This window comes from Scyliorhinus torazame, chromosome 16 (assembly GCF_047496885.1).
Source record: "Scyliorhinus torazame isolate Kashiwa2021f chromosome 16, sScyTor2.1, whole genome shotgun sequence".
Taxonomy (NCBI): domain Eukaryota; kingdom Metazoa; phylum Chordata; class Chondrichthyes; order Carcharhiniformes; family Scyliorhinidae; genus Scyliorhinus; species Scyliorhinus torazame.
In genome coordinates, this window is record NC_092722.1 from 79514812 (window position 1) to 79540585 (window position 25774).

Here is a 25774-nt window from a genome sequence, read left to right on the forward strand (position 1 = left end):
CCTGGCGACAGGAGAAAAGAAAACCACTGATAGGGGGTTAAATGGAGGGTGGGGGGAGGCAGGGGGGGGAACACTCACAGGGACGAGAGGAGGAGACAGACCCGGGGATAAAGCCAAGGGACAAGCGGGGGAAGGGCGCTAGGCTGGCTACAACAATCGCACAGGATGGCAAAAAGCACAAAGTCACCACACGTAGCCACTTTGGAGGGACCCTGAATAAAGGTGTAATGACCTCCAATTGGCATTATTGGTTGGCCAATTGGAGATGAGCTCCCTCAGTGATAGCTCATTGAGGGGGCCCATATAAGCACCTGTGTAGGCTTTGTGAGGCAGTCTTAAGTTGACTGGAATGCTAGCAGCACTGTTTGGAGCTGTTCTTGGATATAGTTATTGCAAATCAATACTGGTGTAGTGACGGAACCCCTGCCTCCTGTGGATCATTACAGTGGCGTCGAGGTAAACAAAGAACCTTGCCGAGACCAGCTGCCGCACTCGGAGGGTAAGCCTTGCTCTTTCAAAAATGCTGTTTTTTGGGAAGTTAGATGCATTTGACCCGACTATTGAGGACTGGTCCCAGTATGTGGAGAGAATGTGTTACTTTTTCCAGGCCAATGAGATAACGGAGGATGGAAGGAAACTGGTTATACTGCTGTCGGCGTGCGGACCCTCAGCCTTCGCCATTATACGTAGTCTAACTTATCCCAATACGCTGGACACGATACCTTTCCAAGAATTAACGAAATTGGTGGAAGAGCACTATGACCCAAAACCACCCCTCATTTTGCGTAGGTACAGATTCTACACAACGAAGCGGGAAGACCGAGAGTCAGTCACAAATTTCTTGACCCGCCTGAGAAGGCTGGCGGAAAAATGTAAGTTCGGCCCGACGCTAAATTAAATGCTTCTGGACCGGTTAGTGTGTGGCATAAATGACCTCCAAATACAGAAGCACCTGTTGGCGGAAACGCAGCTAGACTGCAGGCGGGAGTTACAGCTCGCACTGTCCCTTGAAAAGGCAGCAAGTGGGGCGCAGGAACTACAGGGCACGCCAATGGAGGTAGATACCTGGGAGAGGGACTACCACAACGGGTCCAGCTACCAGATAGCCGCCCTCAGGAAAAGCCTGAGGAATAGAGGGCCAAAGGAAAAAGAACTGCCCCCAAGTTTGCTAGGACTAACTGGAGACAGAGGGAACTACCGGCTGAGGCTCCCCCAACAGAGAAGGACCGTTTCTGGCACCAGACAGAGTGGGGTAACAGCGACAGAAACCCTAGAAGGAGGTGGCAAAAGAGGAATAGCAGGTGGGGACGCAGGGAAGTACACAACCTAGATGCCCCATCCTCCTCCGAAGGGGAACAGTTATATAATATTGCGACGAAGAAAGCAGAACCTATTAAGATTACCCCACGGGTGAACGGTCGGCCGACAATAATGGAAATAGACACGGGTGCGGCCGTATCAGTAATGGGAGTGGCAGCATTTAAAAAATCAAAGATGGACTCCAGCCACTAACGCTAACAAAAACATCGCCAAAACTTAAAACCTACACAGGGGAACCCCTGGAAATTCTAGGCACGACTCAGGTATCCGTGGAATATGACAAACAATTGCTCAGATTACCATTGACGATAGTAGAGGGCTCCGGACCGAACTTAATAGGACAGAAAGACCTAAAATTAGATTGGGTGAAAATTTTCCAGAGTGGAAGCGGGCAGTTGAGTGGAGTACTCCAAAAATACCTGGAGGTCTTCCAAGAAGGTTTTGGGGGAAATTATAGGCGCCAAAGCAACTTTGCATGTGGACCCAGAAGCCCTTCCGAAATTTTGTAAGGCCAGGCCGGTACCTTGTGCATTAAGGGAGAAAGTAGATGTCGAAATAGAAAAGTTACGGCGCGACGGCATTATCAGACCAGTACAGTTCTCGGAATGGGCAGCGCCGGTGGTACCAATTTTGAAGCCAGACGGCTCGATACGTCTCTGTGGAGATTTCAAACTGTAAGGTTTTCGGGCAATTCGGCCTTTTTGGAACTGCCCAAGAATAAAAACTCAGAGACTGTAAACTGACTTTTCAGCCAAGAGAACGGAACCAGTTTTCCCAGCAGGCCTGGTCCGCTGAGCTGAGTAGGGAACATAAGTATTTACAAACCCCCCCCTAGGAGCTACAAGGAAGAAGGAGCCAGACAACGAGATAAGATCAAAACACAGACCAAGGGGCACGGGAATACACAGGGGGCCTGCCTGCAAGCAGGACAATGGGATGGTCATAGCCCCATGCAGATGTAAATGACCTGGCCTCCACCAGAGCAGAATCCAATCAACACCCCATCAACATAGCAGCTATCTCCGGAGCAGATGGAAGTCTTTGAAAATCTTCAAGGGAGCTCAACCTCGTTATCTCAAAAAACAGACTGGAGGCGGACCTAGGGGAGGTACTCCCATCTCGACAGCTCTGACCGGCTCAAAGGGGGCGGGACCAGCGGGAACTTTAAATCTTACCTTTTTCAATGCAAAAGGGGCTGGCCGATCACAGGACAAAGCCAGGTAAAACAATATAAAAGGGGCTGTGTTTTCGATTGGGGGTCTCTTCGTTCTTGGCTCGACCTCTGCACCCCTGACTTGACCTCTGCAGCCTGTGACCGTAAGTACTCTGCAGCAGCTTGCGAAACTCCCTTGACTTTAATAGTGGTTGAGGCTTTGGGGAAGGGAACTTGTTTTGTGCCTTGTGATATTGCTAAAACCTGTGTAATCATAAGAATTTTCGTTGTGTCCGCTATATTACTTTTGAATAGACTTAGTTGTATTAGAGCATAAGATTTTATTGTGTTTCTTCTGTTGATGATTTTGACCTGGGTTTTACAATAAACCTTGATTTGATGATAATTGGAGTCGTTTAAATTCTTCAATCCTTCACCAGCGATCTCTGACCAAGTCATTGTTAAAATACTCCTCACCTTAATTCCGGGTTCAGGAATCGAGGGTCATCTTGAGCGATTCACTCAGGACAGACTGCTGGTTAGGGAATAAACAGCAGTGTCCTATTCTCTCTCTTGGGAAAGCTACTCTAGTGGAGTAGGAACCGGGTGAGTGTTGCACCACCGGCAAGAGAGAGAATCACCTGGGTATTGGTAGGGGTCTGGAGATCTGTGTGATATAAGTCTCAGGCTGTCGGTTAGGAATAAACGGCAGGCTTGAATCAGTGCTCTCTTCAGTGGAAGTGTCCCAGCGCGACATCCCCTGGCCTCTGAAGTTTCAGTGCCAGCTGGAGAGAGACACACACAGATATTCAAACCCCAGATATCGGCCCAGTAGTGGAGTAGCGGAGATGGCACCCTCTACAATGGCGACCGCGGCAGGACCCCGGTGGTTTGGAGTATGTGACTTGGCAGAGGGGGTGAGGGAACGAAGCAAAATGGAGGAGAGAATATCCTCGTATTTGTGGCAAAAGGTCAACCTCACCAAACCTTGGGTTTCAGAATTAATCAATGCGGAGCAACCGGTAATGGCAGCGGCTGCATGGACAGACAGTAAGGCGCACAAAAGGCACTTGGAGAAGGCAGTTTGGCTGGTTTGCCTGTCCGAGCAGGTAGTCAAGACAGAGGATAGGGTCGAAGAGTTAGAGCAGGAGTTGAGAGAAGTGAGGGCCAGCGCAGGGGACAGCGCTAGCGCAGCGGAACGACTGCGGGAGGAATTGGCAGGAATTAAACAGGACAGTGCGAGTGTAGCGGAACGACTGCGGGAAGAAATGGCAGAAATGAAACAGGAAAGCGAGTCTAACCGGTGTGAGAAGGACTATCTCCACTGCCAGATAGTGGAGGGTAAAGAAAAGGAACGGAGGCTCCAGGAACTCTATGCTCGGAGTACAGAGCAGTGTAGGAAGCTGGAGGGGAAGTTCCGGGACATCCAGGCAGCGTACCGAGTGGCTCGCGAGGAAGTAGGGGACTGTGCCCATGGGCCGTGCCAGGCACGAATAACGGAGTTGGAGGAGACCTTGTCCAGGTTCAGGGGACAGATACACCTGGTAGGTCCAGGGGGGTTCCCTAGGGGCAAGGTGCTCCTCGCAGCGGATGATTCCCCAAAGGCCAAGGGGAATAGACCGCCTCCTGAGGCACCGGGATTGTGTCCGGGCCGGCAGGGGGGGATCGGACTGCACGTTCAGGGGCAAGTCCAAGGGGGGTCGGCAGGGTACCCCCAGCTGGCGGCGTGTCCGCCTGGTTTCGTATGTGGGTCCCCATGGGATGGGGACAGACCGCTGCCTGGGATGCCGGTGATGGGGCCGGGTCAGCAGGTAGGGTTTGGACCGCCCGGTCAGGGGCAGGTCCAAGGGGGGTCAGTGGTGTATCCCCAGATAGCGGCGTCTCCTATATGGGTAGTTAGCCCGGGGACAGGGGGGCTACCCAACGGGGCAAGAGAGCTGGACAGTGGGGAGGAGGAGCAGGAACCCCAGGTAGGGCGGATGTGCCCTGTCAGACAAAGAAGGTATGGTCCCCCGGCGGGGATGGCAAACAGGGGACCGGTTGAGGGCGACATTATCGTTCCTCATGGGGCATCCGCGCTCAGGGGGATGGTGGCCCACGTTCCCAGACTAACTCCAAAGGGGGATCCGTCGCTGCATTTTATGGAGGTGGAACAGGCTGCCAACATCAATGACTGCGACGAAGGGGAGCAAATAAAGATGCTCCTGATAACCCTAGATGCCCAGCTATGCAGGACAGTGACCTCTGGGAATGGGGGAAGACCTGACACCTGGGCGGCAGCACAGACTGCTGTTCTGGAGGCAATGGGCTTGAATCTGGGGAGCCCTTTCATGAGGGTGGGGGAAACCAAGCAGCAACCAGGGGAATCTCCCACTATGTTCGCAGACAGGCTGTGGACTGTCTATGTGGAGGCGTGTGGGGCTCCCGCGGATAGGCAGAATTTAGATGAGAGAACAGCCCACTGGCTGAAGACCCTCGTAGCTAACTGTCTCCCTCACGTTAGGGCAAAGGCCGAACACTGGTTCGACCCGCAGAGTCCGGACCTTAATGAGGCAGAGGTCCTTAGGAAACTCACCCTTGCATATCGTAATGGGGAGAGGGGTGAGGACAAGCCCCTTAAGGGTAGGGTGCATGAAATCGCGCCAGCAGCCCCTAAGAGAGAGTGGAAGCATGAGGGCACCCGGACCTCCGACGAGAAACCGGTATGCTACGGGTGTGGGAAGGCCGGGCATTTCAAGAGGGAATGTAAAAACCCTAGCAAGCAGGAGAGGGCTCCCGCAGTAGAGAGTCAGACCCCGGCGGTAGGAGCAGCTGCCCCGGGAACCATCGAGATAAGTAAAATTTTAGCCCTTTTGCAAGGCTCAGGACAGGTGGCAATGGCAACGGGCCAGGGCCTGCCCGCACCCACACCACAAGAACCCGTATGACTACCCAGGGAGCAGCCTCAGGAAAAAGGGAGCGCAGGGGTAGTTCTAGCCCCAGACCCTGGTCCGGTCCAGGTGCAGGGTCCCATTCTGGAGGCTGCCTCAGGGGCTATTTGCAGTTTAAATCCCTTAAGGTGGGACCCATGCGAACGCCACATCAGCCAATTTAAATTGTTCCACCCCATAAGGACAAGAAAGAGCAAGGTGGGGGGAAGACTGGGGGTGATAGTGGAGAAACCCCCCGTAGAATTAACGACGGTGGGGGAGGTCCCTGACTCCACGGTCACACAACCGGTGACAAGGTGCTGTCCCGAAGGGGCAGTCCCAAAGAAACCGACCGTGCTGCAAGCACCCAGCCCAGGGACAGTAACGATTCCCAAGCCCTTACCTGTGGGTCAGGTAGCCTGCCTTAGTATAGAGGCTAAGGAGGCGGAGGAAGTGGAGGTATCACCTTGGGCTTGGGAACCAGTCGGGGGACGAGGGAGCAATCGGGTCTCCAAGCCCCCGGTAAGATGGTCCCCATCACACCTCCCTGTCACCCGGTCCCGCAGTAAGGGGGCCCGAGTGGAAGGGAGCGATGAGGGATCACCGAACCCTGTTGGGAAAGGAGAGGCAAGGGGCAGCCCGAACCCCCGGGAGGGGACGGTCTGGCCCGAGCCATTGGACCAAACAGGTGAACTGCCCCATTTTAGCGGGGCACAGTTTTAATTTGGCCACCCGGAGACGGGTGGCATTGTATATAGCATTCCCCCCCTGTTAGTTCTAATTAGTGTGTAGTTGTGTGTGAAGTATTTAGGATCGTGGGAACACAGAAGCGCCTGGTGCAAGGGTAAAATGATGAAGCACCAGGCACTAGGACCCTGGTGCAGCCGGGCTGTAAACACAGAATCACAGACAGGCTGCGGCAACTTCAAAGCGGGAGCTGCTGCTGCCGCCGGATAGCGGCAGGCACTGGGACCCTGGGGAGCCGGGCTGTGGACACAGAGTCACAGACAGGCTGCGGCAACTTCAAAGCGGGAGCTGCGGCTGCCACTGGATAGAACCCATGCACTTTAAGGTAGGTAGGGCTGTAGAGGCAAGAATGTGTTTTGTTTTTTACAGATGGGGCACCCGACGATGTGGAGTTTGAGGATCTTGGCGATGGTGGGACCGGGAGAACTCCGCAGAGGCGAGACAGAAGAGTCCTTCGACTGACCGGGTTAGGGTGACTGAGGGCAGGCGGGTGTGTTTAACCTGTGAGGGGGACGTTCCTTTAGGGAGATGGTGGTGGCTCAGGAAGCTGAGCCTGGACATGAGGGATCGGTCCTCGGACTGGGAACGCCTGGACACCAACACCTAACGGACCATCACGGGGTCACCGGGTAGGATCACCGTTTGCGGGGATAAGGGGTGGGCTTCTGACCAGGGCATTTATTTGTGTTTATGGGGATCTACCAAGGCATGTCCACAAGGGGCATTAATCACTTTTGTAAGGTGGTGGCAGAACCCAGGGAACGGGATAAATTGACCGCACTGGGGAGGGATGTGTAACGCCCAGGGAAGGGATGACTGTAAAAGCTACCGAACTGCTGGTTCAGGTAAAGCGACCCCTGCCCACAGCCCAACCGATCGACCCTCACAACTGTCCGATCACCACCAGGGGGGGGGCCTGAGAATGGTTTAGTGTTTGCCCCCACAAAGGAAATGTTGTACAGGGGGTACATTATGCTGTCGCCTCAGTTGGACTAAACCTCTCAGCTGCAGGTATCGACGATGGAGGATAAATGAAGAGCCTTCAACGGGAAGAAGCGAAGTGCAGCCAAGAAAGGAGGATCCTTGGTGAAATAAAGAGATGCAATTGTAAATAGTTGTATGGATTCGCGGGTTTCAGTTACTTGATTGTGATATATGTACAGGGACCCTTACGTTTGGGGTTCCGGTGAAATGTGTACTTGATTGTGATATATGTACAGGGACCCTTACGTTTGGGGTTCTGGTGAAATGTGTATATGTTACTGTGTGTTTAAATTAGATATGGTCTTGTCTTTCCCTTTCATTGAAACCAGGGGTAGCCTAGATTAAGGGAACTGTCTTGGGAATTGTAATTTCGCATGTTGTTGGGGGGGGCCTACGGTCCACACAAGAGGAAATGATTGCCCTTCACCTGTGTCGATACGGTCCAAGCAGGTAGGGACGTATCGAAGGGGCATCTGTAAGGTTTTCGGGCAATTCGGCCTTTTTGGAACTGCCCAAGAATAAAAACTCAGAGACTGTAAACTGACTTTTCAGCCAAGAGAACGGAACCAGTTTTCCCAGCAGGCCTGGTCCGCTGAGCTGAGTAGGGAACATAAGTATTTACAAACCCCCCCCTAGGAGCTACAAGGAAGAAGGAGCCAGACAACGAGATAAGATCAAAACACAGACCAAGGGGCACGGGAATACACAGGGGGCCTGCCTGCAAGCAGGACAATGGGATGGTCATAGCCCCATGCAGATGTAAATGACCTGGCCTCCACCAGAGCAGAATCCAATCAACACCCCATCAACATAGCAGCTATCTCCGGAGCAGATGGAAGTCTTTGAAAATCTTCAAGGGAGCTCAACCTCGTTATCTCAAAAAACAGACTGGAGGCGGACCTAGGGGAGGTACTCCCATCTCGACAGGTCTGACCGGCTCAAAGGGGGCGGGACCAGCGGGAACTTTAAATCTTACCTTTTTCAATGCAAAAGGGGCTGGCCGATCACAGGACAAAGCCAGGTAAAACAATATAAAAGGGGCTGTATTTTCGATTGGGGGTCTCTTCGTTCTTGGCTCGACCTCTGCACCCCTGACTTGACCTCTGCAGCCTGTGACCGTAAGTACTCTGCAGCAGCTTGCGAAACTCCCTTGACTTTAATAGTGGTTGAGGCTTTGGGGAAGGGAACTTGTTTTGTGCCTTGTGATATTGCTAAAACCTGTGTAATCATAAGAATTTTTGTTGTGTCCGCTATATTACTTTTGAATAGACTTAGTTGTATTAGAGCATAAGATTTTATTGTGTTTCTTCTGTTGATGATTTTGACCTGGGTTTTACAATAAACCTTGATTTGATGATAATTGGAGTCGTTTAAATTCTTCAATCCTTCACCAGCGATCTCTGACCAAGTCATTGTTAAAATACTCCTCACCTTAATTCCGGGTTCAGGAATCGAGGGTCATCTTGAGCGATTCACTCAGGACAGACTGCTGGTTAGGGAATAAACAGCAGTGTCCTATTCTCTCTCTTGGGAAAGCTACTCTAGTGGAGTAGGAACCGGGTGAGTGTTGCACCACCGGCAAGAGAGAGAATCACCTGGGTATTGGTAGGGGTCTGGAGATCTGTGTGATATAAGTCTCAGGCTGTCGGTTAGGAATAAACGGCAGGCTTGAATCAGTGCTCTCTTCAGTGGAAGTGTCCCAGCGCGACATCCCCTGGCCTCTGAAGTTTCAGTGCCAGCTGGAGAGAGACACACACAGATATTCAAACCCCAGATATCGGCCCAGTAGTGGAGTAGCGGAGATGGCACCCTCTACAAAACAGACGGTAAACAAATACGCACTGCTGGACAAATACCTGATCCTGAAAATAGATGACCTATATGCCAAATTGGCAGGCGGGCTTTTGTTCACAAAACTGGACATGAGCCACGCCTACCTGCAGTTAAAACTGGACAAGGACTCCCAGAAGTTCGCTACGATCAACACCCTGAAGGGACTTTTTCGTTATACTAGGCTACCCTTCGGAGTGTCATCAGCCTGCGCTATATTCCAGCGTACAATGGAAAATACTCTGCAGGGACTACCGCAGGTGGTGATTTATTTGGACGATGTCTTAATCACGGGTAGGACAAACAGGGAACACTTAAGGAACCTGGAGGAAGTGCTCAGGCGTTTCGCAAAGGCAGGCGTACAGCTGAAAAGAGAAAAATGTGTTTTCTGGCCCCACAAGTGACGAACCTGGGATATAAAGTAGACGAGTCGGGCTTACACCCATTGGAAGACCGAGTAAGGGCAATAAAAGAAGCCCCAGCTCCCACCACGGTCCAGGAGCTACAATCATTTCTAGGGTTGGTAACCTATTATGAAAATAGGGTGTCCATCCTAGAACCCCTCCACCAGCTACTAAAAAAGGGACAAGTGGAAATGGTCCGCCCGACAAAATCGAGCATTTAGGGACATTAAGGAACAGCTGTCATCCGAAAATGTCCTAGAGCATTATGACCCAAGGAAGGAGTTGGTAGTCACGTGTGACGCATCACCTTACGGGGTAGGAGCTGTCTTAGCCCATAGAGGAAGGAATGGGGAAGAAGGCCAATAGCCTTATGCTTCGAGGACCTTGGCGATGGCTGAGAGAAAGTACGCCCAAATCGAGAAGGAAGGACTGGCGATTATATTTGCAGTCAAAAAAATTCACCAGTATCTGTACGGGCGGAAATTCACCAAAGTGACGGACCATAAGCCGTTATTCGGGTTATTAAAAGAAGACAAGTCAATACCCCCGATTGCATCAGCTAGAATCCAACGCTGGGCATTGCTACTGGCGGCGTATAGATACGTTCTGGAGCACAGACCGGGAACGCGAGTAGCAAATGCAGATGCTTTGAGCAGACTTCCCCTCCCAGACACCCTGCCGCTAATACCGAAAGTAGAGGAGACAGTAATGACTCTAAATTTTTTAGACACCCTACCAGTGGACGCACAACATATTCGGTTGTGGACGCAAAAAGACCCAGTTTTAGCCAAGATGAAGCATTTACTGCTAACAGGGGAACTGGAGAGACCAGTGGATCCCCAGATGCACCGATACTGGAGCAGAAGGGACCAAATAACCGTAGAAGACGGTATCCTATTATGGTGAGCCCGGGTAATAGTCCCAGCTCAGGGCCATCGGGCAATCTTAACCGAGTTACATCACGGACACCCAGGGGTGTCCAAAATGAAGATGCTAGCTCAAAGCTACGTTTGTTGGCCAGGATTGGACACAGACATAGCAGCCTTGGTACGCCAGTGCCAGGAGTGCCAACAGGGGCAAAGAGTGCCACCAGCTGCGCCATTGCACCCGTGGGAATGGCCAGGCAGACCGTGGACCCGCCTGCATATTGACCACGCCGGTCCTTTCATGGGCTCAATGTTTGTGGTGATAGTGGACGCCCACTCCAAATGGTTGGACGTCCACCGGGTAAACGCGGCAAGCACAGCGTAGACAATTGAAAAGCTCAGGGCCTCGTTTGCAACACATGGACTTCCGGAGGTATTGGTGTCGGACAACGGAACGGAATTCACAAGTGGGGAATTTGGAAAATTCCTAAAGGGAAACGGAGTCCGCCACATCAAAACGGCCCCTTACCATCCAGCGTCAGACGGCCTGGCAGAGAGAGCGGTCCAGACACTAAAAGCGGGACTCAAGAAGCAGCCGTCAGCGTCAATGGACACAGCCTTCCCGCTGGCTGTTTGATTACAGGACCACACACTGCATTCCACAGCGGGCATACCGCCAGCTGAACTCTTAATGGGAAGGCGGCTGCGAACGAGGCTGAGTCTGGGCACCGGTTTGGGTCAAGAATTATGGGAATGGACCAACGTGGGTCAAAGGCACGGTAGAGTCCTAAACGGGGCCCATATCCTATGAAGTTTCGATAGGAGGTAAGGAGCTGAAGAAACACCTAGACCAAATAAGGCCAGCGGAACCACACCTGGAGGCAGGCGAAGCAGGACCGCCTCAAGCTGGGATAGCTCAGATGGGAAAGATACCCACACCCCAGCCCCGAGCAATTTCGCCAGACCCCGTCATCCAGTCGTCAGAGTCGGAGATGGACACGTTCGACGAGGCCGCCGCGGCACCTCTCCCCGAGGAGGAGAAAGAACAACTTCCAAGGAGGTCGTCAAGGAAAAGACAGGCACCTATAAGGTACACCCCACCCACGTCGGAGAACGACCCGGCGGACGACACAGAGGTGGCAGACCCGGACATGAGGAGCAGGAAGAAGCTCGGAGGAATGCCAGCTGGCAGGAATTCCTCGGACCTTGGGGGGGGGGGGGGGGAGGGGTGTAATGACCTCCAATTGGCATTATTGGTTGGCCAATTGGAGTATGAGCTCCCTCAATGATAGCTCATTGAGGGGGCCCACATAGGCACCTGTGTAGGCTTTGTGAGGCAGTCTTAAGTTGACTGGAATGCTAGCAGCACTGTTTGGAGCTGTTCTTGTATATAGTTATTGCAAATAAATACTGGTGTAGTGACGGAACCCCTGCCTCCTGTGGATTATTACAAAAGGGAAACCCACATTGTGTACACACAGTTGGTGGCCATCTTGGGTGAGCCCTGGACAAAAGGAAACCCTGGAGCACAAGGCCCCAGCCTCATGGTGAGTACAGTGGCTGCGGCCATCTTGGACAGCCCCCTAACAAAGGGAAACCCCAGAGTGCAGGGACACATCCACAAGGTAAGAATAGTTGATCCCACAGGAGAGAGGGACAGAAACCCCCTTCAGAATTGTCACCTGGAATCTCAGGGGACTTGACAGCCCACTGAAAAGATCCAGAGTCTTCACCGACCTCAAAAGCATGAAAGCCAACATTTTCTTCCTCCAGGAGACCCACCTGAGGGAGAAGGACTGGTAAAAATGAGCTGGGTGGGACAGACTTACCAATCCTGCTACAGGACTAGGGCTAAGAGGGTGGCCACACTGCTCAATAAGGGGACAGCATTTACAACGACAAGGATGGTTATGAACTAAGGAGTACAATACTTCATGGTTAGTGGTGTCCTGGAAGGGGCACCAGTGGTCCTTGTAAATATGGACGCTCCCAACTGGGACGATGCAGAATTCATGTGAGAGACCAGGGCAAAGGTCCCCGACATTGATACGCACCGACTGATCATGGGGAGAGGGGGACTTTTAACTGCGTATAGGACCAATGGACCGACAGATCGAACCACAAATCAGGGGGAAAAAATTCAAACATAGCCCAGCTGGTGTAGGAGGGAGGGTTTCAGATATCTGGACCATTGGGATCTGTTGCGGAGCAGGTGAGACCTGTACAAGGAGGACGGGTTGCATCTAAACTGGAGGAGCATAAATATCCTGGCCGCAAAGTTTGCCAGTATCACACTGGAGGGTGTGGCTGGGGAGTGGGAACCAGAGCAATAGATCAGAAGGTGAAATAACTGAGGGGTAAATAGAGAATAGGGCCAGTAAGATTCAGAGGAAGAGCAGGCAGGGAGATGTTGCTGACCACAACATTGTGGTCTGAAGTGCCTTTGTTTCAATGCGAGAAGTAGAACGGGTAAGGCAGATGAATTTAGAGCTTGGATTAGTACTTGGAACTATGATGTTGTTGCCTTTACAGAGATTTGGTTGGGGAAGGGACAGGATTGGCAGCTAAACGTTCCAGGATTTAGAGGTTTCACGTGGGATAGAGGGGGATGTAAAAAGGGTGCGCTACTGGAGAATGTCACAGCTGTACTGTGGGAGGACACCTCGGAGGGCTCATGCACCGAGGTAATGTGGCAAGAGCTCAGGGATAGGAAGGGTGCAGTGACAATGTTGGGGATTTACTGCAGGCCTCCCAACAGTGAGCAGGTGATAGAGGAGCAGCTATGTAGGCAAATGTTGGAAAGGTGTAAAAGCAACAGGGTTGTTGTGGTGGGTGATTTTAACTTCCCCAATATTGACTGGGACTCACTTAGTGCTGGGGGCTTTGATGGCGCAGAGTTTGTAAGGAGCATCCAGGAGGGCTTCTTGAAACAATATGTACATAGTCCAACTAGGGAAGGGGCCATTCTGGACCTGGTATTGGGGAATGAGCCCTGCCAGGTGGCCGAAATTCCAGTCGGGGAATTTTGGGAACAGTGACCATAATTAAGTAAGTTTTAAGATATTGTTGGATAAAGATAAGAGTAGTTTTCGGGTGAATGTGTTAAATTGGGGGAAGGCAAATTCTAACAATATTAGGCAGGAACTGAAGAATCTAGATTGGGGCGAATGTTTGGGGGTAAATCAACATCTGACATGTGGGAGGCTTTCAAATATCAGTTGATAGGAAGTCAAGACTGGCATGTTCCTGTGAGGAAGAAGGATAAGTTTGGGGAACCTTGGATAACGCGGGTAATTATGAGCCTAGTCAAAAAGTGAAAGGAAGGGCTGGAAGGCTGGGAACAGACGAAGCCTGCGTGGAATATAAGGAAAGTAGGAAGGAATTTAAGCAAGGAGTCAGGAGGGCTAGAAGGGGTCACAAAACGTCATTGGCAAACAGGATTAAGGAAAATCCCAAGGCTTTTTATACGTATGTAAAGAGCAAGAGGGTAGCCAGGGAAAGGGTTGGCCCACTGAAGGATAGGCAAGGGAATCTATGTGTGGAGCCAGAGGAAATGGGCGAGGTACTAAATGAGTACTTTGCATCAGTATTCACCAAAGAGAAGGACTTGGTGGATGATGAGTCTGGAGAAGGGTGTGTAGATAGTCTGGGTCACATTGAGATCAAAAAGGAGGTGGTGTTGAAAAACATTACGGTTGATAAGTCCCCAGGGCCTGATGGGATCTATCCCAGAATACTGAGGGAGGAAATTGCTGGGGTTTTGACAGAAATCTCTGTATCCTTACTCTCTACAAGTGACGGTCCCAGAGGACTGGAGAATAGCTAATGTTGTTCCTTTGTTTAAGATAAACCAGGAAATTACAGGCTGGTGAGCCTTATGTCAGTGGTAGAGACATTATTGGAGAGGATTCTTCGAGGCAGGATTTACTCCCATTTGGAAGCATGTGGACACATTAGCGAGAGGCAGCATGGTTTTGTGAAGGGGAGGTCGTGTCTCACTAACTTGATCAAGTTTTTCGAGGAAGTGACGAAGATGATTGATGAAGATGGGGCAGTAGATGTTGTCTACATGGACTTCAGTAAGGCCTTTGACAAGATCCCTCAAAGCAGACTGATGCAGAAGGTGAAGTCCCACGGGATCAGATGGGTACAGAACTGGCTTGGCAATAGAAGACCGAGAGTAGCAGTGGAAAGTGCTTTTCTGAATGGAGGGCTGTGACTAGTGGTGTTCCACAGGGATCAGTGCTGGGACCTTTGCTGTATATATAAATGATCTGGAGGAAAATGTAACTGGTCTGATTAGTAAGTTTGCAGACGACACAAAGGTTGGTGGAATTGCGGATAGCAATGAGGACTGTCAGAGGATACAGCAGGATATAGATCATTTGGAGACTTGGGCGGAGAGATGGCAGATGGGAGTTCAATCTGGACAAATGTGAGGTAATGCATTTTGGAAGGTCTAATACAGGTGTGAAATACACATAAATGGCAGAACCCTTAAGAGTATTGACAAGCAGAGTGATCTGGGTGTACGGTCCACAGGTCGCTGAAAATGGCACTGCCAGTGGAGAAGGTAGTCAAGAAGGCATGCGGCATGCTTGCCTCATCGGCTGGTGCATTGAATATAAAAATCGGCAAGTCATGCTGCAGTTGGATAGAACCTTAGTTAGGCCACACTTGGAATATAGTGTTCAATTCTTGTCGCCACATTACCAGAAGGATATGGAGGCTTTGGAGAGGGTACAGAAGAGATTTACCAGGAGGTTACCTGGTATGGAGGGCATTGGCTATGACAAGAGGTTGGATCACCTCGGTTTGTTCTCTGTGGTGAATGTATTCACCAGACAGGTGATATGCCTTTAAGGTTTGGTGTGATATCCCTTTAAGGCTTGGGTTGGAACCCCGATGGACTCCGCCTCTGGCTCCCCCTCCCCAGGGCTGTATATAATGTTGCATCCAGTGGGTGGCGCTCAGTTTGTACTGAAGTCTCTGGCTAGCTAAGTTCTTTACGTATTAAAGCCTTCATTCACTTGATCTCTCCGTCGTGTCATAATTGATGGTGTATCATTCGCACTAGAATGATGGAGGTTGAGGGGCGCCTTGATAGAAGTCTACAAATTTATGAGGGGCATAGACAGAGTGGATAGTCAAGCTTTTTTCCAGGGTGGAAGAGTCAGGAAGGAACAAAGGTTTAAGGTGCGAGGGGCAAAGTTTAGAGGAGATGTGCGAGGGAGGTTTTTCACACCGAGGGTGCCTGGAACTCTCTACCGGAGGAGGTGGTGGAAGCAGGGACGATAGTGACGTTTAAGGGGCATCTTGACAAATACATGAATAAGATGGGAATAGAGGGATACGGACCCAGGAAGTGTAGAGGGTTTTAGGTTAGACGGGCAGCATGCTCGGCGCCGGCTTGCAGGGCCAAACAGTCTGTTCCTGTGATGTACCTTTCTTTGTTCTTTGTTCTTTTATGGCGAAGGAACTAGGCACCTTCATGGAACAGATGGGGGAAGTGGACCCATGGAGGTACACACACCCAGGGGAGAAGGAGTTCTTCTTCTCCCAAGTACACCGGTTCTACACCACGATCAACATCTTGGTATTGGGGAAATCGGTGCTTCCAGGGATAGTGGTAGTGGAGTTCTCTGCAATTGTGATCTCCGACCACGCTCCACATTGCATGGGTGTGAGGTTGGAGGCGGGCTGAGCCAATGCCCACCATGAAGGTTGGACATGGCCCTCCTTGCCGATAGGGCATTCTGCAAACGGGTATCACAAGCCATGGCTGGGTGCATTACCAATAACCAGAATGGGGAGGTTACACTCTCCACATTCTGGGAGGCGCTGAAGGCAGTGAAAAGGGGGGGATTTATCGCTTACAAAGTGCTCAGATATAAGAAAGAGAGGGCGACTAGGCAACAACTGATCAACTCTATTCTGGAGGTGGACCGGCAGTACTCCATGGTCCCCATTGGAGAGCTACTGGCGGAGAGGAAAAAGCTACAAATGGACTTTGACCTGTCCTCCATGAGGAAAGCGGGGCACCAACTTCGCCAGGCAAGGGGACCCTGTACGAACACAGAGACAAAGCCAGCCCCCTGTTAGCTCACCAGCTGAGAAAGCAGGCAGCCGTGAGGAAAATGGCTCTGATTAGAGACCACAACAGCAGGTTAGTTGCCACACCAGAAAGGATCAACGAGGCCTTCAAGCCCTTTTACCGGGGGCTATACATCTCCGAGCCCCCCCCCCCAGGGGTACTCTGGGATGAAGCAATTCCTTGACGGACTGGACATGCCAGTCGTGGGGGAAGAGAGGAGATGGGACCTGGTAGCGCCAGTAAGACTGAGGGGAAGTCATGGAGAGTATTAACTCCATGCAGGCGGGGAACGTGCCGGGGCCAGATGGATTCGCGGCGGACTTCTACAAAGAATTTGCAACTTGCGGGAGTTGTTCACAGACTCGCTATTTTTAAAAAAAAATATTTTTATTAAGGTTTTTTAACAACACAATTTTTTTCCCCTTACAAACAATAATCCCCCCCCCCCCCCCCCGTAACAAAATAACGCAAATTCTCCCTGAGCAAGATATATACAAGGCAAGATGGTATATTTACATAGCTTTATACACTGGCTCTTGGCCGCGCGTACCGTTTACCCCCACCCTCCGTGCTATCTCCCGCTCGTCCATCCCCTCAAACAATCACTCGTTCCCCCCCGCCCTCCCCAGGGTTGCTGCTGCTGCTGATCGCCCTTCTTCTAACGCTCCGCGAGATAATCTAGGAACGGTTACCACCGCCTGTAAAACCCCTGCGCAGACCCTCGCAAAGCAAACTTAATTCTCTCCAATTTTATGAACCCCGCCATGTCATTAATCCAGGCCTCCAGGCTAGGGGGCTTCGCCTCCTTCCACAAAGCAAGACCCTTCGCCGGGCTACTAGGGACGCAAAGGCCAGAATTCCGGCCTCTTTCGCCTCCTGCACTCCCGGCTCATCCACTACTCCAAATATTGCTAGCCCCCAGCTTGGCTTGACCCGGACTTTCACCACCTGGGATATTACTCCCGCCACTCCTCTCCAGAACCCCTCCAGTGCCGGGCATGACCAAAACATATGGACATGGTTCGCCGGGCTCCCTGAACATCTTTCACATCTATCCTCTACCCCAAAGAACCTACTCAGCCTCGCCCCCGTCAAGTGCGCTCTGTGAACCACTTTAAATTGTATCAGACTGAGCCTGGCACACGAGGAGGAGGTATTAACCCTACCCAGGGCATCAGCCCATAGCCCTTCCTCAATCTCCTCCCCCAGCTCCTCCTCCCATTTACCTTTCAGTTCTCCTACTAGCGCTTCCCCCTCTGCTTTCATCTCTTGGTGTATTTCCGATACCTTGCCCTCCCCGACCCATACCCCCGAGATCACCCTATCTTGAACTTCTTGTGCCGGGAGCAACGGAAATTCCCTCACCTGTCGCCTCACAAAAGCCCTCACCTGCATATATCTAAATGCATTTCCCGGGGGTAACTCAAATTTCTCCTCCAGTGCCCCTAGACTCGCAAATGTCCCGTCAATGAACAGGTCCCCCATTCTTCTTATCCCCGCCCGATGCCAGCCTTGGAACCCCCCGTCCATCTTCCCCGGGACAAACCGGTGGTTACCCCTGATCGGGGACCACACCGATGCTCCCATTGCACCCCTGTGTTTCTCCACTGGCCCCAGATCTTTAATGTTGCCGCCACCACCGGGCTTGTGGTGTATTTTGTCAGCGAGAGCGGCAGCGGTGCCGTTACCAACGTCCCCAGGCTCGTTCCTTTGCAGGACACCATCTCCATCCTCTTCCATGCCGCCCCCTCTCCCTCCATAACCCACTTACGGATCATCGCCACATTTGCTGCCCAGTAGTAACTCTCTAGGTTTGGCAAAGCCAACCCTCCTCGGTCCCTGCTGCATTCCAAGAACCCTCTCCTAACCCTCGGGGTCTTATTTGCCCACACATACCCCATGATACTCCTACCTACTCTCTTGAAAAAGCCCTTGGTGATCACGATGGGGAGGCACTGAAACATGAACAAAAACCTCGGAAGGACCACCATTTTGACCGACTGCACCCTACCCGCCAGCGAGAGCAGGAGCATGTCCCATCTTTCAAAATCCTCCTCCATTTGCTCCACCACCCTCGTCAAATTCAATTTATGTAGGGCCCCCCAACTTCTGGCTATCTGGATCCCCAGATACCGAAAACTCCTCTCCGCCCTCCTCAGCGGCAGGTCCCCTATCCCTCTTTCTTGGTCCCCTTACAAAAAGCTCACTCTTCTCTACATTAAGCTTGTAGCCCGAAAACTCCCCAAACTCCTTCAGAATCTGCATGACCTCCACCATCCCCTCCATTGGGTTCGCCACGTATAGCAGCAGGTCATCTGCATATAGCGATACCCGATGCTCCTCTCCCCCGCGGACTATCCCCCTCCATTTCTGAGACTCCCTAAGTGATATGGCCAAGGGTTCGATCGCCAATGCAAACAACAGGGGGGACAGGGGGCACCCCTGTCTCGTCCCTCGGTACAGCCGAAAGTACTCTGACCTCCGCCGGTTTGTCACTGCGCTCGCCACCGGGGCGCTGTAAAGGAGCTTAACCCATCTAATAAACCCTCCCCCGAACCCAAACCTGCGCAATACCTCCCAGAGGTACTCCCACTCTACTCGGTCAAAGGCTTTTTCCGCGTCCATAGCTGCCACTATCTCCACCTCTCCTTCCTCCGATGTCATCGTTATCACGTTTATGAGCCGCCGCACATTGGTATTTAACTGCCTGCCCTTTACAAATCCCGTTTGGTCCTCGTGTATCACCCCCGGGACACAGTCCTCAATCCTAGTGGCCAGTACCTTCGCCAATAGCTTAGCATCCACATTGAGGAGCGAAATCGGCCTGTACGATCCACATTGCAGTGGATCCTTGTCTCGCTTTAGGATCAGGGAGATTGTCGCCTCCGACATTGTCTGGGGCAGGGTTCCCTCCTCTCTTGCCTCGTTGAAGGTCCTCACTAGTAGCGGGGCCAGCAGGTCCACATATTTTCTATAGAATTCCACCGGGAACCCGTCCGGCCCCGGGGCCTTCCCCGCCTGCATGCTCCCCAAACCCTTACTCAACTCCTCCAGCCCAAATGGTGCCCCCAAACCAACCGCCTCCTGCTCCTCCACCGTCGGGAACCCCAGCTGGTCCAGGAATCGCCTCATCCCCCCTTCCCCCCCCTGGGGGCTGGGACCTGTACAGCTCTTCATAAAAGTCCTTAAATACCTTATTTATTTTCGTTGCACTTCGTACCGTGGCTCCCCTTCCATCTTTGATTCCCCCTATTTCCCTCGCTGCCGCCCTCTTACGGAGCTGGTGCGCCAGCATCTGACTAGCCTATTCCCCGTACTCTTAAGTCGCCCCTTGTGCCTTCCTCCACTGTGCCTCCGCCTTGCCCGTGGTCAGCAGGTCAAACTCCGTCTGGAGCCGTCGCCTTTCCCAAAGTAATCTTTCCTCCGGGGCCTCTGCGTATCTCCTGTCCACCCGCAAGATCTCCCCCACTAACCTCTCCCTTTCCATTCCCTCTATCTTCCCCCTATGAGCCCTGATGGAGATCAGCTCTCCCCTGATCACTGCCTTCATCGCCTCCCATACCACCCCCACTCGCACCTCCCCGTTGTCGTTGGCCTCCAAGTACCTTTCAATACACCCCCTCACCTTCCCACACACCACCTCATCGGCCAGCAGTCCCACATCCAGCCGCCACAGCGGGCGTTGGTCCCTCTCCTCTCCCAGCTCCAGTTCCACCCAGTGCGGGGCATGGTCCGAAACGGCTATGGCCGAATACTCCGTCCCCCCCACTCTCGGGATGAGCGCCCTGCCCAGAACAAAGAAATCTATCCGGGAGTAAGCCTTATGCACGTGGGAGAAAAAAGAAAATTCCCTGGCCTGCGGTCTTGCAAACCTCCATGGGTCCACTCCCCCCATCTGATCCATAAACCCCCTAATTACCTTGGCCGCCGCCGGCCTCCTTCCCGTCCTTGATCTGGAGCAGTCCAGTGCTGGGTCCAGCACCGTATTGAAGTTCCCTCCCATTATTAGTCCTCCTATCTCCAGGTCCGGAATGCGCCCCAACATGCGCTTCATGAATCCAGCATCATCCCAGTTCGGGGCGTATACATTTACCAACATCACCCACGTCCCTTGCAACCTACCACTCACCATCACATATCTCCCTCCATTATCCGCTACGATAGTCTTGGCCTCAAATGATACATGCTTTCCCACCAGAATTGCCACCCCTCTATTTTTGCGTCCAATCCCGAGTGAAATACCTGTCCTACCCATCCCTTTCTTAACCTGACCTGGTCCGCCACCTTCAGGTGCGTCTCTTGGAGCATTGCCACATCTGCCTTCAGTCCCTTCAAGTGCGCGAACACTCGAGCCCGCTTCACCGGCCCATTCAGGCCCCTCACGTTCCACGTTATCAGCCGGATTGGAGGGACTCTCACCCCCCCCCCCCCCCCCCCCCACCCCCACCGCCGACTATCCATCTCCTTCTTTTCTGGGCCAGTCCCTTGTCCGCGTCTCCCTCACTCCCCAGTCCCCCAGTTGGGGGACCCCCGTCCCAGCCACCTCTTCTGTGACCCATTCTCTTTCGGCCAGTGCAGCAGCAACCCTTTCCCCCCCCCCCCCCGCTAGATCCCCGTCTAGCTTTTTTGCTCCCCCCATATCCCTCCCGTAAGTCAGCTGACACCTGCTGACCCCGGCTTCCCCCGCCATCCCTTTAACCCCCCCGTGTGGGTCTCTCCCAATCAATGTACATTCCTTTGTCCCCTTCCCGCCCTTTTTATTTTATTTTTTTTGCCGCGCGCGGGAAAAACCCCGCGCTTCCCAAAGCCTGCCCCGCCCCCCATGGCGCTGCTCCTGTCATGGCCTTGTCCCTCTCCCCCAGCCCATATATCCTTTCCTGCGCGTGGTTGACCCCCTATGTACAACAAACATCATACTTCACCCCTGAAACACCCCCCTCCCACACAAACGCTCAATTAGAGTCCAATTTTTCAGCTAATATAAAGGTCCACGCCTCTTCGGGCGTTTCGAAGTAGTGGTGTTGGCCATTATGTGTAACCCACAGTCGCGCTGGCTGCAACATTCCAAATTTCACCCCTTTCCGGTGCAGCACCGCTTTGGCCCGGTTGAAACCCGCTCTCCGCTTAGCGACCTCCGCGCTCCAGTCCGGGTATATTCTGATCTCCGCATTGTCCCACTTGCTGCTCCGTTCCTTCTTGGCCCATTTCAGGACCCTCTCTCTGTCCGTAAACCGGTGAAATCTCACCACCATCGCCCTTGGCGGCTCTTTTGCATTGGGCTTCCTCGCTAGCACTCGGTGCGCCCCATCCAGCTCCAGCAATCCCGGGGGGGGCCTCCACACCCATCAGCGTCCCGATCATTGTGCCCACATATGCCGCGGCATCGGCCCCCTCCACTCCTTCTGGGAGACCCAGGATCCTCAAGTTGTTTCTCCTTGATCTGTTCTCCAGGTCTTCGAGTCTTCCCGCCCACGTCCTGTGCAGCGCTTCGTGCCGCTCCACTCTCTCCGCCAGGCCCACGAGCTCATCGTCGTTCTCACTCACCTTTTCCTGGATCTCCTGGATCTTCACCTCTTGGGCTTTCTGGGTTGCTCCAAGTTTTTCCACCATTGCCAGTATAGGCGCCACCATCTCCTTACGCAGCTCCTCGAAGCAGCACTTGATGAACTCTTTCATCTCCTCTGTCCATGGGCGCCGCCATTTTGTTTTTTTCTTTCTTCTCCCGCTGCTCCAGGGCCGCTTTCCTCGCCGTTTCACTGCGGGTCCGGTCCATGCAGGGCTGTAGGGGACCTTTCTCCTTCCTTCCCCACGGGTTGATTTTTTTACAGGTCCGTCGGGGCTCCGTTAGCGGGCCCAAAAGTCCATTTCTGCGGGAGCTGCCGACTCGCGCGGCTTAGCTCCGCATCGCCGCGACCCGCAAGTCCACAGACTCGCTATTAAGGGGTTCCCTGCCGCCAACACTGGCATAAACCTCAATCTCACTAATCCCAAAATAACAAAGACCCAACTGAGTGCAGGTTCTACAGGCCCATCTCGCTGCTCAATGTAGACACAAAATTCCTGGCTAAACGTCTGGAGAGTTTCATGACGGAGGTTGTTGCGGAAGGCCAGATGGGCTTTGTCAAGGGTAGGCAGCTAACATCAAACATCAGGTCCCTGAACATGATAATGGCCCCCATCCGGGGAGAGAACACCAGAGGTGATCATCTCCCTGGACGCAGAAAAGGCCTTCGGCATAGTCGAGTGGAAGCACTGGAGAAACTGGAATGGGTTCGGACAGGATTCACCTCTTGGGTGAAACTCCTGTACAGCGCTTCCATGGAGAGTGTCAGGACAAACACCACCATCTCTAACTACTTCCAGCTGCAGAGAGACACGGGGCCCACTGTCCCCACTGCTGTTTTCTCTGGCAATCGAGTATGGTGATCGCCCTCAGAACTGCGAACTGGTGGTATCCAAAGGGCATAGAGTTTCATTCACGCAGATGACCTGCTCCTCTACATCTCGAACTCCCGGCCCAGCATAGAAGGGATAATGAAACTCCTAAAGGTGTTTGGAGCCTTCTCGGGCTACAAACCTAACCTGAGCAAGAGTGAGACCTTCCCGGTGAACCTGCAGGGGAGACGGACAGAGTTGAAAGGACTACCATTCAAACAAGCCCAGACCAGATTCCCCTACCTGGGGATCCAAATAACCCACGACTGGACACAGATCCACAAGTGGAACATGACGAGTCTGGTGAGGAAGTTAAGAAGGACCTGCAGAGGTCAGGTTCACTCCCATTCTCACTGGCAGGGAGAGTGCAGACGATCAACATGAATATACTGCCCAGGCTCCTCCTCCTGTTCTGATCCCTCCCGATCTACATCCCCAAGGCCTTTTTCAACACAGTCGACAAACTAATCATGGCATTTGGTTTGGGGGGGGCGGGAACTTGAGGATCCAAAAAATGGTCCTACAAAGAAGGAGACATGGGAGACCTGGCCCCCTCAGACCTACAGTTCTACTACTGGATGGCCACAGCAGAAAGAGTGAGGGGATGGGTGAAGGAACCGGGGGCAGAGTGGGCGAAGATGGAGGAGAGTTCCTGCATAGGGACATCCTCCGCGCCCCAATCACAACCACACTCCCTTCCCCCGACCAAGCACTCGAGAAGCCCAATGGTAGTAGCCATGCTCCAAACGTGGTATCAGATGAGACAGCACTTCAGTCTAGCCGAAATGTCTACTATGGCTCCTATCTGTAGCAACCACAGGTTTACTCCCACAATAATGGACGCCACCTTTGAAAGGTGGAGGCAGATCGAGGGAACACTGATGGTTAGGGATATGTACACGGATGACGCTGGAGGAACTCGTGGAGGAGTTCTAACTACCAAAAGGAAACAAACTGACACACTTGCAGGTCAAAAGCTTTCTCCGTAAAGAAACCCCCAGATACCAGGACATTCGCTAGTTGAGGAACTGTTGGACATGGGCAGTCTAGGGAGGGGGAACTGGGGGAACCTGTACGGGTGCCTGTTGGAGGAGGCATGCTCTCCCCTGGACGAGATCAGGGAAAGCTGGGAGGAAGAACTGGGTGCAGACATAGAAGGAGGATTCTGGATTGAAGCACTGAACAGGGCGAACTCCACCTTCACGTGCGAGGGACTGAGGCTAATGGAGCTAAAGGTGGTGCACCTAACCAGATCTCGAATGAGTGGGTTCTTTCTGGGGGTGGAGGACAATGTGAACGGTGCCAGGGAGGCCTGGCCAACCACGCCCAGACTTGTCGGGTTCTGGACGACCTTCTTTGCGGCGATGTCCAAAGTTGTGATGGCGAAAAGTGGAGCTATTATGACACACGGGTGAGTGGACGGTCAGTTCCAGTCCCACAGACCCCAGAGTTCCAACAAAAGTGAATTAACAATAATTTGTTTTTTCTTAACATCTTTAACCCCTGATTGCTCCAATGAGTTACAGACACCAGATTTAAGAAAATTATTAACAAACTGTTTATTTCTAACAAGAGCAAAAGATGAACATATAAACTCAATTATTGGAACTACCACCTACCAGTCTACCTTTTCCCCAAAACCCCGTCCCACCCTCCACCCAGACACGCACAATACAAACACACAGTGAAGAGACAGGGAAAGGGTTAGAATAACGGGAATGGGAAGAAAAGGTGAATCTTTGCTGCTGCATCTGTGGCCTCTGTAGACGCCGGTGTTCTCTGAATGCGAGCCTCTGGGGAATTGGTTCATACAAGAGATTCAGGTCGGTGCAGTTCTGACCTTTGACCACCAGTTGGAGCTTTATACAGGAGATTCAGGTCAGTACAATTCTGACGTCCGACCACCAGGTGGAGCTTCTTTCTCCCTGAGAGATTACTGGAGCTTAATACCTGAGAATTTTACAGGCTTTTTCATTCGCCTGATCCCCGTGCAGAAGGACCGGTTGTATTATAAAGAGTTCTCAGTTTAGGTTCTTCCCAGCCATTTGGACAGAGGATTAAAGTATCACAGACCTGGTGAGAAACTGCTTTCAATCTTTCACTCCAAAAATTCCCTGCAAAGTTCTGACTACTGTCTGTCTTTGAAATAGGAGTGCCTTCACAGGCCTGATGAGGAGTTTTTAAAAATGCCTGGCAGAGAGAGGGAACAGAGGGAGAGAGTGTCTTCCAGCTGCTTCTCACTGAATTCAAAGCAAAATTGAGCTCTTCACATCACCCGCCTTTCTTCAGGAGGATTCTGAACAGCTCCACCAATCGCAAACAACAACAGGAGATGGCTCAGAATTTCAAATTCACCAATTCGCTTCTTGCCAAGTCTATCAAACTGACATACAAGGTGCTGCCACAGAACCCAAAGGCAATGTTCTGGCTAGTCCAGTAGACCAGGGGTGTGCCTCAAGTCTGTAGTTTAAGCAAAAGTCTCACTGTGGCAGTAGCCGGCAAGAATTGTAGATTAAAGGCAGTCAGCAGGACAGGGGTTAAGAAGGAGTCTCAGAACAGACAAACGGTTTAAAACAATATCTTAACAAAGCCAAAAATGGCAATCTCCAGGGTTGCAGCAAGAACGCTTTATGGGGATTGGGGGGGGGGGGGAGGGGGGAGTGTCTTTGTCTCCCTGATCACCCGCCAGAGAATCCGGCTTGGCTAGCAATCGGCAGCAATACCCAAAGCTGCAGACTGGCTGTCCAACCAGGAGGAATTTCTCAGGCTGCAGAAAATCAAATTTGCTATCGAGGGATTGATGAACTATCAATTACGACGAGACGAGAGTAGAATGTAATCGAGACTTTATTACACAGAGATGTGTGGCCTCCTACAGCAGCTTACGAAATGGCTGCTGTTCGGAGAACACACACATTTATACTCTGCCTTCTGGGCGGAGCCAGCAGGCATGGATCTACCCCCGTACTTGTAGTACAGGGGCCTTACCGTAATACCCATATGTACAATATAATACAACAGTGGTGACTACC